This window comes from Misgurnus anguillicaudatus, chromosome 24, assembly GCF_027580225.2.
Source record: "Misgurnus anguillicaudatus chromosome 24, ASM2758022v2, whole genome shotgun sequence".
NCBI classification, from domain to species: Eukaryota; Metazoa; Chordata; class Actinopteri; order Cypriniformes; family Cobitidae; genus Misgurnus; species Misgurnus anguillicaudatus.
In genome coordinates this window covers 1,224,389-1,245,233 of record NC_073360.2, presented here as the reverse complement: position 1 = coordinate 1,245,233, position 20,845 = coordinate 1,224,389, and positions in this window count along the sequence as shown.

Here is a 20,845-nt window from a genome sequence, read left to right as displayed (position 1 = left end):
GCTAAAGAAGTGAGTACTGGTCAATGGAGATTTCCACTTAAACCTTGTGGGATTTGAACCTGGGTCTCCCATATGGGAGAATCAGTGCTCTAACCACTAGTCTACAAGGATGAGTTGAAGCTGGGCCAGCAAAACCTGGTCCTGTGTATTGCTGCCTATGCTCAGACTGTTGGCTGGCTGGTACAGTCAGAGTCAATCCCACAAATACATGAAAACTATCAGATCTAAAGATTTGTTTGCTTCTTTCAAAACCCAAAGACACTGTTGGCATCTGCTGTATTTTTTGCTAATTGTATGCCCAGGACTCTTTCTTAAAAGGAAACTTACATGAATACATTTAGCTTGAAAGCACTAAATGTTATGTCCAGTACTCTATCTTAAATTTGATCTCAAATGTCCAGCAGAAACCTTAAGCCCACATCAACTATGAAGACAGCTTTAGGAGACTTAGGAACAGTAATAAAATGAACAGCCTATTGGCTTTGGGAAGGGAAAATAGAATTTGCAGGCTATAAGATGCCCACAAACTCTATCAGAGCTAAAGAAGTGACTACTGGTCAATGGAGATTTCCACTTAAATCTTGTGGAATTTGAACCTGGGTCTCCCATATGGGAGGATCAGTGCTCCAACCACTAGACTACAGAGGATGAGTTGAAGCTGGGCAAGCAAAATCTGGTCCTGTGTATTGCTTCCTATGCTCAGACTGTTGGCTGGCTGGTAAAGTCAGAGTCAAACCCACAAATACATGAAAACTATCAGATCTAAAGGAGATTTATTTGTTTCTTTCAAAACCCAAAAACACTGTTGGGATCTGATGTATTTTTTGCTAATTGTATGTCTTGTACTCTTTCTTAAATTGAAACTTACATGGATATATTTTGCTTGAAAGCACTAAATGTTATGTCCAGTACTCTATGTTAAATTTGATCTCAAATGTCCAGCAGAAACCTTAAGCCCACATCAACTATGAAGACTGCTTTAGGAGACTTAGGAACAGTAATAAAATGAACAACCTACTGGCTTTGGGAAGGGAAAATAGAATTGCAGGCTATAAGATGCCCATAAACTCTATCAGAGCTAAAGAAGTGACTACTGGTCGATGGAGAATTCCACTTAAACCTTGTGGGAGTTGAACCTGGGTCTCCCATATGGGAGAATCAGTGCTTTAACCACTAGACTACAGAGGATGAGTTGAAGCTGGGCAAGCAAAATCTGGTCCTGTGTATTGCTTCCTATGCTCAGACTGTTGGCTGGCTGGTAAAGTCAGAGTCAAACCCACAAATACATGAAAACTATCAGATCTAAAGATTTGTTTGCTTCTTTCAAAACCCAAAGACACAGTTGGCATCTGCTGTATTTTTTGCTAATTGTATGCCCAGGACTCTTTCTTAAAAGGAAACTTACATGAATACATTTAGCTTGAAAGCACTAAATGTTATGTCCAGTACTCTATCTTAAATTTGATCTCAAATGTCCAGCAGAAACCTTAAGCCCACATCAACTATGAAGACAGCTTTAGGAGACTTAGGAACAGTAATAAAATGAACAGCCTATTGGCTTTGGGAAGGGAAAATAGAATTTGCAGGCTATAAGATGCCCACAAACTCTATCAGAGCTAAAGAAGTGACTACTGGTCAATGGAGATTTCCACTTAAATCTTGTGGAATTTGAACCTGGGTCTCCCATATGGGAGGATCAGTGCTCCAACCACTAGACTACAGAGGATGAGTTGAAGCTGGGCAAGCAAAATCTGGTCCTGTGTATTGCTTCCTATGCTCAGACTGTTGGCTGGCTGGTAAAGTCAGAGTCAAACCCACAAATACATGAAAACTATCAGATCTAAAGGAGATTTATTTGTTTCTTTCAAAACCCAAAGACACTGTTGGCATCTGATGTATTTTTTGCTAATTGTATGTCTTGTACTCTTTCTTAAATTGAAACTTACATGGATATATTTTGCTTGAAAGCACTAAATGTTATGTCCAGTACTCTATGTTAAATTTGATCTCAAATGTCCAGCAGAAACCTTAAGCCCACATCAACTATGAAGACTGCTTTAGGAGACTTAGGAACAGTAATAAAATGAACAACCTACTGGCTTTGGGAAGGGAAAATAGAATTGCAGGCTATAAGATGCCCATAAACTCTATCAGAGCTAAAGAAGTGACTACTGGTCGATGGAGAATTCCACTTAAACCTTGTGGGAGTTGAACCTGGGTCTCCCATATGGGAGAATCAGTGCTTTAACCACTAGACTACAGAGGATGAGTCGAAGCTGGGCCAGCAAAATCTGGTCCTGTGTAGTGCTGCCTATGCTCAGACTGTTGGCTGGCTGGTACAGTCAGAGTCAAACCAACAAATACATGAAATCTATCAGATCTAAAGATTTGTTTACTTCTTTCAAACCCCAAAGACACTTTTGGCATTTGCTGTATTTTTTGCTAATTGTATGTCCAGGACCATTTCTTCAATTGTAACTTACATGAACATTTTGCTTGAAAGTACTAAATGTTATGTCCAGTACTCTATGTTAAATTTGATCTCAAATGTCCAGCAGAAACCTTAAGCCCACATCAACTATAAAGACTGCTTTAGGAGACTTAGGAAAAGTAGTAAAATGAACAACCTACTGGCTTTGGGAAGGGAAAATAGAAATTGCAGGCTCTAAGATGCCCACAATCTCTATCAGAGCTAAAGAAGTGACTAATGGTCAATGGAGATTTCCACTTAAACCTTGTGGGATTTGAACCTGGGTCTCCCATATGGGAGAATCAGTGCTCTAACCACTAGACTACAAGGATGAGTTGAAGCTGGGCCAGCAAAACCTGGTCCTGTGTATTGCTGCCTATGCTCAGACTGTTGGCTGGCTGGTACAGTCAGAGTCAATCCCACAAATACATGAAACTATCAGATCTAAAGAAGATTTGTTTGTTTCTTTCAAAACCCAAAAACACTGTTGGCATCTGATGTATTTTTTGTTAATTGTATGTCCAGGACATTTTCTTAAATTGAAACTTACATGAACATTTAACTTGAAAGCACTAAATGTTATGTCCAGTACTCTATCTTAAATTTTATCTTAAACGTCCAGCAGAAACCTTAAGCCCACATCAACTATGAAGACTGCTTTAGGAGACTTAGGAACAGTAGTAAAATGAACAACCTACTGGCTTTGGGAAGGGAAAATAGAATTTGCAGGCTATATGATGCCCACAAACTCTATCAGAGCTAAAGAAGTGGCTACTGGTCAACTGAGATTTCCACTTAAACCTTGTGGGATTTGAACCTGGGTCTCCCATATGGGAGAATCAGTGCTCTAACCACTAGACTACAGAGGATGAGTTGAAGCTGGGCCAGCAAAACCTGGTCCTATGTATTGCTGCCTATGCTCAGACTGTTGGCTGGCTGGTACAGTCAGAGTCAATCCCACAAATACATGAAAACTATCAGATCTAAAGATTTGTTTGCTTCTTTCAAAACCCAAAGACACTGTTGGCATCTGCTGTATTTTTTGCTAATTGTATGTCCAGGACTCTTTCTTCAATTGTAACTTACATGAACATTTGGCTAGAAAGCACGAAATGTTATGTCCAGTACTCTATCTTAAATTTGATCTCAAATGTCCAGCAGAAACCTTAAGCCCACATCAACTATGAAGACTGCTTTAGGAGACTTAGGAACAGTAATAAAATGAACAGCCTATTGGCTTTGGGGAGGGAAAATAGAATTTGCAGGCTATAAGATGCCCACAAACTCTATCAGAGCTAAAGAAGTGACTACTGGTCAATGGAGATTTCCACTTAAACCTTGCGGGATTTGAACCTGGGTCTCCGTTATGGGAGAATCAGTGCTCTAACCACTAGACTACAAGGAGGAGTTGAAGCTGGGCCAGCAAAACCTGGTCCTGTGTATTGCTGCCTATGCTCAGACTGTTGGCTGGCTGGTACAGTCAGAGTCAATCCCACAAATACATGAAAACTATCAGATCTAAAGATTTGTTTGCTTCTTTCAAAACCCAAAGACACTGTTGGCATCTGCTGTATTTGTTGCTAATTGTATGCCCAGGACTCTTTCTTAAATGGAAACTTACATGAATACATTTAGCTTAAAAGCACTAAATGTTATGTCCAGTACTCTATCTTAAATTTGATCTCAAATGTCCAGCAGAAACCTTAAGCCCACATCAACTATGAAGACTGCTTTAGGAGACTTGGGAACAGTAATAAAATGAACAGCCTATTGGCTTTGGGAAGGGAAAATAGAATTTGCAGGCTATAAGATGCCCACAAACTCTATCAGAGCTAAAGAAGTGGCTACTGGTCAACTGAGATTTCCACTTAAACCTTGTGGGATTTGAACCTGGGTCTCCCATATGGGAGAATCAGTGCTCTAACCACTAGACTACAGAGGATGAGTTGAAGCTGGGCCAGCAAAACCTGGTCCTGTGTATTGCTGCCTATGCTCAGACTGTTGGCTGGCTGGTACAGTCAGAGTCAATCCCACAAATACATGAAAACTATCAGATCTAAAGATTTGTTTGCTTCTTTCAAAACCCAAAGACACTGTTGGCATCTGCTGTATTTTTTGCTAATTGTATGCCCAGGACTCTTTCTTAAATGGAAACTTACATGAATACATTTAGCTTGAAAGCACTAAATGTTATGTCCAGTACTCTATCTTAAATTTGATCTCAAATGTCCAGCAGAAACCTTAAGCCCACATCAACTATGAAGACTGCTTTAGGAGACTTAGGAACAGTAATAAAATGAACAGCCTATTGGCTTTGGGAAGGGAAAATAGAATTTGCAGGCTATAAGATGCCCACAAACTCTATCAGAGCTAAAGAAGTGGCTACTGGTCAACTGAGATTTCCACTTAAACCTTGTGGGATTTGAACCTGGGTCTCCCATATGGGAGAATCAGTGCTCTAACCACTAGACTACAGAGGATGAGTTGAAGCTGGGCCAGCAAAACCTGGTCCTATGTATTGCTGCCTATGCTCAGACTGTTGGCTGGCTGGTACAGTCAGAGTCAATCCCACAAATACATGAAAACTATCAGATCTAAAGATTTGTTTGCTTCTTTCAAAACCCAAAGACACTGTTGGCATCTGCTGTATTTTTTGCTAATTGTATGCCCAGGACTCTTTCTTAAATGGAAACTTACATGAATACATTTAGCTTGAAAGCACTAAATGTTATGTCCAGTACTCTATCTTAAATTTGATCTCAAATGTCCAGCAGAAACCTTAAGCCCACATCAACTATGAAGACTGCTTTAGGAGACTTAGGAACAGTAATAAAATGAACAACCTACTGGCTTTGGGAAGGGAAACTAGAATTGCAGGCTATAAGATGCCCATAAACTCTATCAGAGCTAAAGAAGTGACTACTGGTCGATGGAGAATTCCACTTAAACCTTGTGGGATTTGAACCTGGGTCTCCCATATGGGAGAATCAGTGCTTTAACCACTAGACTACAGAGGATGAGTCGAAGCTGGGCCAGCAAAATCTGGTCCTGTGTAGTGCTGCCTATGCTCAGACTGTTGGCTGGCTGGTACAGTCAGAGTAAAACCAACAAATACATGAAATCTATCAGATCTAAAGATTTGTTTACTTCTTTCAAACCCCAAAGACACTTTTGGCATTTGCTGTATTTTTTGCTAATTGTATGTCCAGGACCATTTCTTCAATTGTAACTTACATGAACATTTTGCTTGAAAGTACTAAATGTTATGTCCAGTACTCTATGTTAAATTTGATCTCAAATGTCCAGCAGAAACCTTAAGCCCACATCAACTATAAAGACTGCTTTAGGAGACTTAGGAAAAGTAATAAAATTAACAAACTACTGGCTTTGGAAAGGGAAAATAGAATTTGCAGGCTATAAGATGCCGACAAAATCTATCAGAGCTAAAGAAGTGACTATTAGTCTATGGGGATTTCCACTTAAACCTTGTGGAATTTGAACCTGGGTCTCCCACATGGGAGAATCACTGCTCTAACCACTAGATTACAGAGGATGAGTTGATGCTGGGCAAGCAAAATCTGGTCCTGTGTATTGTTGCCTATGCTCAGACTGTTGGCTGGCTGGTAAAGTCAGAGTCAAACCCACAAATACATGAAAACTATCAGATCTTAAGGAGATTTATTTGTTTCTTTCAAAACCCAAAGACACTGTTGGGATCTGATGTATTTTTTGCTAATTGTATGTCTTGGACTCTTTCTTAAATTGAAACTTACATGGATATATTTTGCTTAAAAGCACTAAATGTTATGTCCAGTACTCTATGTTAAATTTGATCTCAAATGTCCAGCAGAAACCTTAAGCCCACATCAACTAGGAAGACTGCTTTAGGAGACTAAGGAACAGTAATAAAATGAACAACCTACTGGCTTTGGGAAGGGAAAATAGAACTTGCAGGGTATAAGATGCCCACAAACTCTATCAGAGCTAAAGAAGTGACTATTTGTCAATGGAGATTTTTCACTTAAATCTTGTGGGATTTGAACCTGGATCTCCCATACGGGAGAATCAGTGCTCTAACCACTAGACTACAGAGGATGAGTTAAAGCTGGGGCAGCAAAACCTGGTCCTGTGTATTGCTGCCTATGCTCAGACTGTTGGCTGGCTGGTACAGTCAGAGTCAATCCCACAAATACATGAAAACTATCAGATCTAAAGAAGACTTGTTTGCTTCTTTCAAAACCCAAAGACACTGTTGGCATCTGCTGTATTTTTTGCTAATTGTATGTCCAGGACTCTTTCTTAAATTGAAACTTACATGAATACATTTAGCTTGAAGCAATAAATGCTATGTCCAGTACTCTATCTTAAATTTTATCTCAAACGTCCAGCAGAAACCTTAAGCCCACATCAACTATGAAGACTGCTTTAGGAGACTAAGGAACAGTAGTAAAATGAACAACCTACTGGCTTTGGGAAGGGAAAATAGAATTTGCAGGCTATAAGATGCCCACAAACTCTATCAGAGCTAAAGAAGTGACTACTGATCAATGGAGATTTCCACTTAAACCTTGTGGGATTTGAACCTGGGTCTCCCATATGGGAGAATCAGTGCTCTAACCACTAGACTACAGAGGATGAGTCGAAGCTGGGCAAGCAAAATCTGGTCCTGTGTATTGCTGCCTATGCTCAGACTGTTGGCTGGCTTGTAAAGTCAGAGTCAAACCCACAAATACATGAAAACTATCAGATCTAAAGGAGATTTATTTGTTTCTTTCAAAACCCAAAGACACTGTTTGGATCTGATGTATTTTTTGCTAATTGTATGTCCAGGAGTCTTTCGTAAATTGAAACTTACATGAATACATTTTGCTTGAAAGAACTAAATGTTATGTCCAGTACTCTATGTTAAATTTGATCTCAAATGTCCAGCAGAAACCTTAAGCCCACATCAACTATGAAGACTGCTTTAGGAGACTTAGGAACAGTAATAAAATGAACAACCTACTGGCTTTGGGAAGGGAAACTAGAATTGCAGGCTATAAGATGCCCACAAACTCTATCAGAGCTAAACAAGTGACTACTGGTCAATGGAGAATTCGACTTAAACCTTGTGGGATTTGAACCTGGGTCTCCCATATGGGAGAATCAGTGCTCTAATCACTAGACTACAGAGGACGAGATGAAGTTGGGCCAGCAAAACCTGGTCCTGTGTATTGCTGCCTATGCTAAGACTGTTGGCTGGCTTGTACAGTCAGAGTCAAACCCACAAATACATGAAAACTATCAGATCTAAAGAAGATTTGTTTGCTTCTTTCAAAACCCAAAGACACTGTTGGCATCTGATGTATTTTTTGCTAATTGTATGTCTTGGACTCTTTCTTAAATTGAAACTTACATGGATATATTTTGCTTGAAAGTACTAAATGTTATGTCCAGTACTCTATGTTAAATTTGGTCTCAAATGTCCAGCAGAAACCTTAAGCCCACATCAACTATGAAGACTGCTTTAGGAGACTAAGGAACAGTAATAAAATGAACAACCTACTGGCTTTGGGAAGGGAAAATAGAATTGCAATCTATCAGAGCTAAACAAGTGACTACTGGTCAATGGAGAGTTCCACTTAAACCTTGTGGGATTTGAACCTGGGTCTCCCATATGGGGGAATCAGTGCTCTAACCACTAGTCTACAAGGATGAGTTGAAGCTGGTCCAGCAAAACCTGGTCCTGTGTATTGCTGCCTATGCTGAGACTGTTGGCTGGCTGGTACAGTCAGAGTCAATCCCACAAATACATGAAAACTATCAGATCTAAAGGAGATTTATTTGTTTCTTTCAAAACCCAAAGACACTGTTTGGATCTGATGTATTTTTTGCTAATTGTATGTCCAGGAGTCTTTCGTAAATTGAAACTTACATGAATATATTTTGCTTGAAAGAACTAAATGTTATGTCCAGTACTCTATGTTAAATTTGATCTCAAATGTCCAGCAGAAACCTTAAGCCCACATCAACTATGAAGACTGCTTTAGGAGACTTAGGAACAGTAATAAAATGAACAACCTACTGGCTTTGGGAAGGGAAACTAGAATTGCAGGCTATAAGATGCCCATAAACTCTATCAGAGCTAAAGAAGTGACTACTGGTCGATGGAGAATTCCACTTAAACCTTGTGGGATTTGAACCTGGGTCTCCCATATGGGAGAATCAGTGCTTTAACCACTAGACTACAGAGGATGAGTCGAAGCTGGGCCAGCAAAATCTGGTCCTGTGTAGTGCTGCCTATGCTCAGACTGTTGGCTGGCTGGTACAGTCAGAGTCAAACCAACAAATACATGAAATCTATCAGATCTAAAGATTTGTTTACTTCTTTCAAACCCCAAAGACACTTTTGGCATTTGCTGTATTTTTTGCTAATTGTATGTGCAGGACCATTTCTTCAATTGTAACTTACATGAACATTTTGCTTGAAAGTACTAAATGTTATGTCCAGTACTCTATGTTAAATTTGATCTCAAATGTCCAGCAGAAACCTTAAGCCCACATCAACTATAAAGACTGCTTTAGGAGACTTAGGAAAAGTAATAAAATTAACAAACTACTGGCTTTGGAAAGGGAAAATAGAATTTGCAGGCTATAAGATGCCGACAAAATCTATCAGAGCTAAAGAAGTGACTATTGGTCTATGGGGATTTCCACTTAAACCTTGTGGAATTTGAACCTGGGTCTCCCACATGGGAGAATCACTGCTCTAACCACTAGATTACAGAGGATGAGTTGATGCTGGGCAAGCAAAATCTGGTCCTGTGTATTGTTGCCTATGCTCAGACTGTTGGCTGGCTGGTAAAGTCAGAGTCAAACCCACAAATACATGAAAACTATCAGATCTTAAGGAGATTTATTTGTTTCTTTCAAAACCCAAAGACACTGTTGGGATCTGATGTATTTTTTGCTAATTGTATGTCTTGGACTCTTTCTTAAATTGAAACTTACATGGATATATTTTGCTTAAAAGCACTAAATGTTATGTCCAGTACTCTATGTTAAATTTGATCTCAAATGTCCAGCAGAAACCTTAAGCCCACATCAACTATAAAGACTGCTTTAGGAGACTTAGGAAAAGTAATAAAATTAACAAACTACTGGCTTTGGAAAGGGAAAATAGAATTTGCAGGCTATAAGATGCCGACAAAATCTATCAGAGCTAAAGAAGTGACTATTGGTCTATGGGGATTTCCACTTAAACCTTGTGGAATTTGAACCTGGGTCTCCCACATGGGAGAATCACTGCTCTAACCACTAGATTACAGAGGATGAGTTGATGCTGGGCAAGCAAAATCTGGTCCTGTGTATTGTTGCCTATGCTCAGACTGTTGGCTGGCTGGTAAAGTCAGAGTCAAACCCACAAATACATGAAAACTATCAGATCTTAAGGAGATTTATTTGTTTCTTTCAAAACCCAAAGACACTGTTGGGATCTGATGTATTTTTTGCTAATTGTATGTCTTGGACTCTTTCTTAAATTGAAACTTACATGGATATATTTTGCTTAAAAGCACTAAATGTTATGTCCAGTACTCTATGTTAAATTTGATCTCAAATGTCCAGCAGAAACCTTAAGCCCACATCAACTAGGAAGACTGCTTTAGGAGACTAAGGAACAGTAATAAAATGAACAACCTACTGGCTTTGGGAAGGGAAAATAGAACTTGCAGGGTATAAGATGCCCACAAACTCTATCAGAGCTAAAGAAGTGACTATTTGTCAATGGAGACTTTTCACTTAAACCTTGTGGGATTTGAACCTGGATCTCCCATACGGGAGAATCAGTGCTCTAACCACTAGACTACAGAGGATGAGTTAAAGCTGGGGCAGCAAAACCTGGTCCTGTGTATTGCTGCCTATGCTCAGACTGTTGGCTGGCTGGTACAGTCAGAGTCAATCCCACAAATACATGAAAACTATCAGATCTAAAGAAGACTTGTTTGCTTCTTTCAAAACCCAAAGACACTGTTGGCATCTGCTGTATTTTTTGCTAATTGTATGTCCAGGACTCTTTCTTAAATTGAAACTTACATGAATACATTTAGCTTGAAGCAATAAATGCTATGTCCAGTACTCTATCTTAAATTTGAGCTCAAATGTCCAGCAGAAACCTTAAGCCCACATCATCTATGAAGACTGCTTTAGGAGACTTAAGAACAGTAATAAAATGAACAACCTACTGGCTTTGGGAAGGGAAAAAAAATTGCACTCTATTAGAGCTAAAGAAGTGACTACTGGTCAATGGAGATTTCAACTTAAACCTTGTGGAATTTGAACCTGGGTCTCCCATATGGGGGAATCAGTGCTCTAACAGTAGACTACAGAGGATGAGATGAAGTTGGGCCAGCAAAACCTGGTCCTGTGTATTGCTGCCTATGCTAAGACTGTTGGCTGGCTTGTACAGTCAGAGTCAAACCCACAAATACATGAAAACTATCAGATCTAAAGAAGATTTGTTTGCTTCTTTCAAAACCCAAAGACACTGTTGGCATCTGATGTATTTTTTGCTAATTGTATGTCTTGGACTCTTTCTTAAATTGAAACTTACATGGATATATTTTGCTTGAAAGTACTAAATGTTATGTCCAGTACTCTATGTTAAATTTGGTCTCAAATGTCCAGCAGAAACCTTAAGCCCACATCAACTATGAAGACTGCTTTAGGAGACTAAGGAACAGTAATAAAATGAACAACCTACTGGCTTTGGGAAGGGAAAATAGAATTGCAATCTATCAGAGCTAAACAAGTGACTACTGGTCAATGGAGAGTTCCACTTAAACCTTGTGGGATTTGAACCTGGGTCTCCCATATGGGGGAATCAGTGCTCTAACCACTAGTCTACAAGGATGAGTTGAAGCTGGTCCAGCAAAACCTGGTCCTGTGTATTGCTGCCTATGCTGAGACTGTTGGCTGGCTGGTACAGTCAGAGTCAATCCCACAAATACATGAAAACTATCAGATCTAAAGGAGATTTATTTGTTTCTTTCAAAACCCAAAGACACTGTTTGGATCTGATGTATTTTTTGCTAATTGTATGTCCAGGAATCTTTCGTAAATTGAAACTTACATGAATATATTTGGCTTGAAAGAACTAAATGTTATGTCCAGTACTCTATGTTAAATTTGATCTCAAATGTCCAGCAGAAACCTTAAGCCCACATCAACTATGAAGACTGCTTTAGGAGACTTAGGAACAGTAATAAAATGAACAACCTACTGGCTTTGGGAAGGGAAACTAGAATTGCAGGCTATAAGATGCCCACAAACTCTGTCAGAGCTAAAGAAGTGACTACTGGTCAATGGAGATTTCCACTTAAACCTTGTGGGATTTGAACCTGGGTCTCCCATATGGGAGAATCAGTGCTCTAACCACTAGTCTACAAGGATGAGTTGAAGCTGGGCCAGCAAAACCTGGTCCTGTGTATTGCTGCCTATGCTCAGACTGTTGGCTGGCTGGTACAGTCAGAGTCAATCCCACAAATACATGAAAACTATCAGATCTAAAGATTTGTTTGCTTCTTTCAAAACCCAAAGACACTGTTGGCATCTGCTGTACTTTTTGCTAATTGTATGTCCAGGACTCTTTCTTAAATTGAAACTTACATGAATACATTTAGCTTGAAAACACTAAATGTTATGTCCAGTACTCTATCTTTAATTTGATCTCAAATGTCCAGCAGAAACCTTAAGCCCACATCAATTATGAAGACTGCTTTAGGAGACTTAGGAACAGTAATAAAATGAACAGCCTATTGGCTTTGGGAAGGGAAAATAGAATTTGCAGGCTATAAGATGCCCACAAACTCTATCAGAGCTAAAGAAGTGACTACTGGTCAATGGAGATTTCCACTTAAACCTTGTGGGATTTGAACCTGGGTCTCCCATATGGGAGAATCAGTGCTCTAACCACTAGACTACAAGGATGAGTTGAAGCTGGGCCAGCAAAACCTGGTCCTGTGTATTGCTGCCTATGCTCAGACTGTTGGCTGGCTGGTACAGTCAGAGTCAAACCCACAAATACATGAAAACTATCAGATCTAAAGGAGATTTATTTGTTTCTTTCAAAACCCAAAAACACTGTTGGGATCTGATGTATTTTTTGCTAATTGTATGTCTTGTACTCTTTCTTAAATTGAAACTTACATGGATATATTTTGCTTGAAAGCACTAAATGTTATGTCCAGTATTCTATGTTAAATTTGATCTCAAATGTCCAGCAGAAACCTTAAGCCCACATCAACTATAAAGACTGCTTTAGGAGACTTAGGAAAAGTAATAAAATTAACAAACTACTGGCTTTGGAAAGGGAAAATAGAATTTGCAGGCTATAAGATGCCGACAAAATCTATCAGAGCTAAAGAAGTGACTATTGGTCTATGGGGATTTCCACTTAAACCTTGTGGAATTTGAACCTGGGTCTCCCACATGGGAGAATCACTGCTCTAACCACTAGATTACAGAGGATGAGTTGATGCTGGGCAAGCAAAATCTGGTCCTGTGTATTGTTGCCTATGCTCAGACTGTTGGCTGGCTGGTAAAGTCAGAGTCAAACCCACAAATACATGAAAACTATCAGATCTTAAGGAGATTTATTTGTTTCTTTCAAAACCCAAAGACACTGTTGGGATCTGATGTATTTTTTGCTAATTGTATGTCTTGGACTCTTTCTTAAATTGAAACTTACATGGATATATTTTGCTTAAAAGCACTAAATGTTATGTCCAGTACTCTATGTTAAATTTGATCTCAAATGTCCAGCAGAAACCTTAAGCCCACATCAACTATAAAGACTGCTTTAGGAGACTTAGGAAAAGTAATAAAATTAACAAACTACTGGCTTTGGAAAGGGAAAATAGAATTTGCAGGCTATAAGATGCCGACAAAATCTATCAGAGCTAAAGAAGTGACTATTGGTCTATGGGGATTTCCACTTAAACCTTGTGGAATTTGAACCTGGGTCTCCCACATGGGAGAATCACTGCTCTAACCACTAGATTACAGAGGATGAGTTGATGCTGGGCAAGCAAAATCTGGTCCTGTGTATTGTTGCCTATGCTCAGACTGTTGGCTGGCTGGTAAAGTCAGAGTCAAACCCACAAATACATGAAAACTATCAGATCTTAAGGAGATTTATTTGTTTCTTTCAAAACCCAAAGACACTGTTGGGATCTGATGTATTTTTTGCTAATTGTATGTCTTGGACTCTTTCTTAAATTGAAACTTACATGGATATATTTTGCTTAAAAGCACTAAATGGTATGTCCAGTACTCTATGTTAAATTTGATCTCAAATGTCCAGCAGAAACCTTAAGCCCACATCAACTAGGAAGACTGCTTTAGGAGACTAAGGAACAGTAATAAAATGAACAACCTACTGGCTTTGGGAAGGGAAAATAGAACTTGCAGGGTATAAGATGCCCACAAACTCTATCAGAGCTAAAGAAGTGACTATTTGTCAATGGAGATTTTTCACTTAAACCTTGTGGGATTTGAACCTGGATCTCCCATACGGGAAAATCAGTGCTCTAACCACTAGACTACAGAGGATGAGTTAAAGCTGGGGCAGCAAAACCTGGTCCTGTGTATTGCTGCCTATGCTCAGACTGTTGGCTGGCTGGTACAGTCAGAGTCAATCCCACAAATACATGAAAACTATCAGATCTAAAGAAGACTTGTTTGCTTCTTTCAAAACCCAAAGACACTGTTGGCATCTGCTGTATTTTTTGCTAATTGTATGTCCAGGACTCTTTCTTAAATTGAAACTTACATGAATACATTTAGCTTGAAGCAATAAATGCTATGTCCAGTACTCTATCTTAAATTTGAGCTCAAATGTCCAGCAGAAACCTTAAGCCCACATCATCTATGAAGACTGCTTTAGGAGACTTAAGAACAGTAATAAAATGAACAACCTACTGGCTTTGGGAAGGGAAAAAAAATTGCACTCTATTAGAGCTAAAGAAGTGACTACTGGTCAATGGAGATTTCAACTTAAACCTTGTGGAATTTGAACCTGGGTCTCCCATATGGGGGAATCAGTGCTCTAACAGTAGACTACAGAGGATGAGATGAAGTTGGGCCAGCAAAACCTGGTCCTGTGTATTGCTGCCTATGCTAAGACTGTTGGCTGGCTTGTACAGTCAGAGTCAAACCCACAAATACATGAAAACTATCAGATCTAAAGAAGATTTGTTTGCTTCTTTCAAAACCCAAAGACACTGTTGGCATCTGATGTATTTTTTGCTAATTGTATGTCTTGGACTCTTTCTTAAATTGAAACTTACATGGATATATTTTGCTTGAAAGTACTAAATGTTATGTCCAGTACTCTATGTTAAATTTGGTCTCAAATGTCCAGCAGAAACCTTAAGCCCACATCAACTATGAAGACTGCTTTAGGAGACTAAGGAACAGTAATAAAATGAACAACCTACTGGCTTTGGGAAGGGAAAATAGAATTGCAATCTATCAGAGCTAAACAAGTGACTACTGGTCAATGGAGAGTTCCACTTAAACCTTGTGGGATTTGAACCTGGGTCTCCCATATGGGGGAATCAGTGCTCTAACCACTAGTCTACAAGGATGAGTTGAAGCTGGTCCAGCAAAACCTGGTCCTGTGTATTGCTGCCTATGCTGAGACTGTTGGCTGGCTGGTACAGTCAGAGTCAATCCCACAAATACATGAAAACTATCAGATCTAAAGGAGATTTATTTGTTTCTTTCAAAACCCAAAGACACTGTTTGGATCTGATGTATTTTTTGCTAATTGTATGTCCAGGAGTCTTTCGTAAATTGAAACTTACATGAATATATTTTGCTTGAAAGAACTAAATGTTATGTCCAGTACTCTATGTTAAATTTGATCTCAAATGTCCAGCAGAAACCTTAAGCCCACATCAACTATGAAGACTGCTTTAGGAGACTTAGGAACAGTAATAAAATGAACAACCTACTGGCTTTGGGAAGGGAAACTAGAATTGCAGGCTATAAGATGCCCACAAACTCTGTCAGAGCTAAAGAAGTGACTACTGGTCAATGGAGATTTCCACTTAAACCTTGTGGGATTTGAACCTGGGTCTCCCATATGGGAGAATCAGTGCTCTAACCACTAGTCTACAAGGATGAGTTGAAGCTGGGCCAGCAAAACCTGGTCCTGTGTATTGCTGCCTATGCTCAGACTGTTGGCTGGCTGGTACAGTCAGAGTCAATCCCACAAATACATGAAAACTATCAGATCTAAAGATTTGTTTGCTTCTTTCAAAACCCAAAGACACTGTTGGCATCTGCTGTACTTTTTGCTAATTGTATGTCCAGGACTCTTTCTTAAATTGAAACTTACATGAATACATTTAGCTTGAAAACACTAAATGTTATGTCCAGTACTCTATCTTTAATTTGATCTCAAATGTCCAGCAGAAACCTTAAGCCCACATCAATTATGAAGACTGCTTTAGGAGACTTAGGAACAGTAATAAAATGAACAGCCTATTGGCTTTGGGAAGGGAAAATAGAATTTGCAGGCTATAAGATGCCCACAAACTCTATCAGAGCTAAAGAAGTGACTACTGGTCAATGGAGATTTCCACTTAAACCTTGTGGGATTTGAACCTGGGTCTCCCATATGGGAGAATCAGTGCTCCAAACCACTAGACTACAAGGATGAGTTGAAGCTGGGCCAGCAAAACCTGGTCCTGTGTATTGCTGCCTATGCTCAGACTGTTGGCTGGCTGGTACAGTCAGAGTCAAACCCACAAATACATGAAAACTATCAGATCTAAAGGAGATTTATTTGTTTCTTTCAAAACCCAAAAACACTGTTGGGATCTGATGTATTTTTTGCTAATTGTATGTCTTGTACTCTTTCTTAAATTGAAACTTACATGGATATATTTTGCTTGAAAGCACTAAATGTTATGTCCAGTACTCTATGTTAAATTTGATCTCAAATGTCCAGCAGAAACCTTAAGCCCACATCAACTATAAGAAATGCATTTCCGGGGCGCTCGTGCTTCTGTGCGACCCGTGAGCAGCGTGCGCGTGTGCTATGTATGTGTATGTTAAACGTTAAATGTTTCCTTGTGTTAGGCGGTTAATGTAGGGAGCACTTTTTAAGTTTAAATTTAAAACCCCATTTAAACTTTTGGAGTCATGAATTGTGTTTATTTGTCCTTTTTGATAGCATTTTTTAATCATTTTACTTGGGGAAGCGACGACAGCGGGGGTGACTGTAGGATTATCTACTCCCGAGAGCAATTATTGGAACTTCGTTTACGTGCACCGGTGGCAAAGGACAATATCCTATATCCGGCTCGCAGTAACGATGATGCGGCAGCAGAGGATATATTTAAAGTTCCCAAAAACCGAAGGAAAAGAGGAAGAAGAGGAGGCGTTCAACGCCGACTAAAGAGATGGGGATTGACTGACAAGCGCCGGCTTCCTCCGCTCCCCTCCATCTTTCTTTCTAATGTACAATCCATTAGGAATAAAGTCGACGAACTGGAGGCATACGCTAGGTGTAAGCGTGATTTTAGAGACTCGTGCCTGTTGGCTTTCACTGAGACATGGCTGGGTGAGACGGACAGAAATGAGGACTTACAAATCAGCGGCTTCGGGTGCCCGGTGCGTATGGACAGGTCACCTGAAATAACACACAAATCCACTGGAGGAGGAGTCTGCTTTTACATCAATGAGAGGTACTGTAACACCATCATTGTTCGGGAGGAAATTTGTACCCCTGATCTCGAACTGCTATCTATCTCTCTTCGCCCTTTCTATCTGCCAAGGGAGTTTCCCCAGCTTTTCTTTACCTTGGTGTATATACATCCACGTGCGAACGCTTCCTCAGCTGCTAATGTAATTGCAGAGGTGACAAATAGACTCGATGCTCTCTCACCTGATGCTCCAAAATTTGTAATGGGAGATTTTAACCATTGCCAGATACAAAAAACACTGAAAACATATGAGCAGTATGTAACTTGTGCAACAACTAAGAAAAACACAACCATTGATCTTTGCTTTGGCTCAGTACCTGGTGCTTTTAAATCTATGCCCAAGCCTGCCTTCGGAGCATCGTACCATAACAGTGTTCTCCTGCTACCTATCTATAAACCCATCTGTAAGCGACAGGAGAAGATTGAAAAGACGGTGAAATGCTGGACTGAAAATAGCATAGCTAGTTTACAAGCATGCTTTGAATGCACAGACTGGGATGTGTTTTACAATTCTTGCACTGATTTAAATGATCTAACACAAACGGTGTCATCTTATATATCTTTCTGTGTGGACAGTAATATTCCATGTAAAAATATCACAATATTTCCGAATAATAAGCCATGGGTTACAAAAGAGCTAAAAAGTGTTTTAAATAAAAAGAAACGCATTTTTTATACAGGGAGTAGTCAAGAGAAGAAAGAAATCAATAGAGAAGTAAGAAATGGGATAAAGAAAGCTAAAATTAGGTATAAGGACAATATAGAGCATAAGTATAGTAGTGGTGATCTTCGAACAGCCTGGAGGGGAATAAAAACAATGTCTTCATTTATTCAGGGAAATGAAAATAGTAGGAAACCCATAACAATTACGGGAATAAATGATGCTGATCTCCCCAATGCTTTTAATAATTTCTATTCACGTTTTGAAAAATTCAACCCTACTAAAACTAATGTTAGTTTTGAAGAAGCTCAAGGGCTTCATAATGACATCACCATCAGTCAAGAGTGTGTTAGGGATCATTTGAGCAAAGTTAACATAAGGAAAGCTCCAGGCCCTGATTCTATTTGTGGGCGGACACTGCGCTATTGTGCCGACCAGTTGGGCGGCGTCCTCCAGCACATTTTTCAGAGGTCACTTGAGAGCAGTGTGGTCCCCACTCCTTGGAAATCTTCCAAAGTGATTCCAGTTCCTAAAAGGATTAGCAAACCAGGGCACTTAAATGATTTCAGGCCTGTCGCTCTAACGTCATTAATCATGAAGGTTTTTGAAAAAATAATAAAAAATTTGATACTATCATCTGTAGAGAGCAGACTGGATCCCCTACAATTTGCTTATCGGGCAGGGAGGGGAGTAGAGGATGCAAAGCTTTTTATATTGAATAGTGTATATAAACATTTGGACAAACCAAAATCCCATGCAAGGCTTTTGTTCGCTGACTTTTCCTCAGCTTTTAATACAGTGCAACCACACATTTTAATAGATAAGCTGCTGGATGATTTTAATTTGCCTCTCCAACTGGTACTATGGAGTTTAGATTTTCTAACTGTTAGAGAACAGAGAGTATTTGTAAATGGCCATTTGTCAGACCCATTAGTGCTCTCTACAGGATTACCCCAAGGGTGTGTCCTTTCGCCCCTTTTTTTTATCATGTACACAAATGGCTGTAGAAGTACACAAGAGAACAGTTATTTGGTGAAATTTTCAGATGATACAGCATTGTTATCACTTTTGCAAGGGCCAGTATCTGATCATGGAAATGCTCTGACTGAATTTATCTCATGGTGTGATAACCATTGCCTTGATTTGAATGTATCTAAAACCAAAGAATTAATTATTGATTTTGGCCGGAACAGAGAGACTGCTTCTGAGAGTATTATACATAATGTAAAGGTGGAAATTGTCTCATCGTATAAATACTTGGGCACATTTCTCGATGACCACCTCAAGTTTGACATAAATACTGCTGCCATCATGAAACAGGGACAACAGAGAATTTACCTTTTACGTAAATTAAATTCTTTTTCTGTCTCATCGGTCATCTTAGGCAGATTCTACCAATCTTTTATTGAGAGCATATTAAGCTTTTCTTTTATATGCTGGTTTCAAAATTTGTCAGTTAAAGACAGAAATAGCCTGAACAATATTGTAAAAATCTGTTCGAAAATTATTGGTATCACACAAAGAGATCTTAACGCCCTCTGCAATCAACAAATGGGTCGGAAAGCGGCAAGTATTCTCGCTTCTCCGGGACACATTTTAGCAGGGGAATTCTCTCTGTTGCCTTCTGGGCGTCGTTATGCGCTTCCGGTATGTAAAACAAATAGCTATCATAAATCTTTTATTCCTTATGCTATCAAAATCTTAAATTCTATGTAGGGCTTCTTGGTGGTTTTATTTATTATTTAAACAAGTGCTTGTGTAGATTAAAATTGTATGTTGTGAATGTGTATGTTGTATATTATGTGCACGTGTATGATGTATGCTATGAATGTATACAGAATTTGCTGCTCTTAACTAATTGCCCCATGTGGGATTAATAAAGTTGATAACTAACTAACTAACTAACTAACTATGAAGACTGCTTTAGGAGACTTAGGAACAGTAATAAAATGAACAACCTACTGGCTTTGGGAAGGGAAAATAGAATTGCAGGTTATAAGATGCCCATAAACTCTATCAGAGCTAAAGAAGTGACTACTGGTCGATGGAGAATTCCACTTAAACCTTGTGGGATTTGAACCTGGGTCTCCCATATGGGAGAATCAGTGCTTTAACCACTAGACTACAGAGGATGAGTCGAAGTTGGGCCAGCAAAATCTGGTCCTGTGTAGTGCTGCCTATGCTCAGACTGTTGGCTGGCTGGTACAGTCAGAGTCAAACCAACAAATACATGAAATCTATCAGATCTAAAGATTTGTTTACTTCTTTCAAACCCCAAAGACACTTTTGGCATTTGCTGTATTTTTTGCTAATTGTATGTCCAGGACCATTTCTTCAATTGTAACTTACATGAACATTTTGCTTGAAAGTACTAAATGTTATGTCCAGTATTCTATGTTAAATTTGATCTCAAATGTCCAGCAGAAATCTTAAGCCCACATCAACTATAAAGACTGCTTTAGGAGACTTAGGAAAAGTAATAAAATTAACAAACTACTGGCTTTGGAAAGGGAAAATAGAATTTGCAGGCTATAAGATGCCGACAAAATCTATCAGAGCTAAAGAAGTGACTATTGGTCTATGGGGATTTCCACTTAAACCTTGTGGAATTTGAACCTGGGTCTCCCACATGGGAGAATCACTGCTCTAACCACTAGATTACAGAGGATGAGTTGATGCTGGGCAAGCAAAATCTGGTCCTGTGTATTGTTGCCTATGCTCAGACTGTTGGCTGGCTGGTAAAGTCAGAGTCAAACCCACAAATACATGAAAACTATCAGATCTTAAGGAGATTTATTTGTTTCTTTCAAAACCCAAAGACACTGTTGGGATCTGATGTATTTTTTGCTAATTGTATGTCTTGGACTCTTTCTTAAATTGAAACTTACATGGATATATTTTGCTTAAAAGCACTAAATGTTATGTCCAGTACTCTATGTTAAATTTGATCTCAAATGTCCA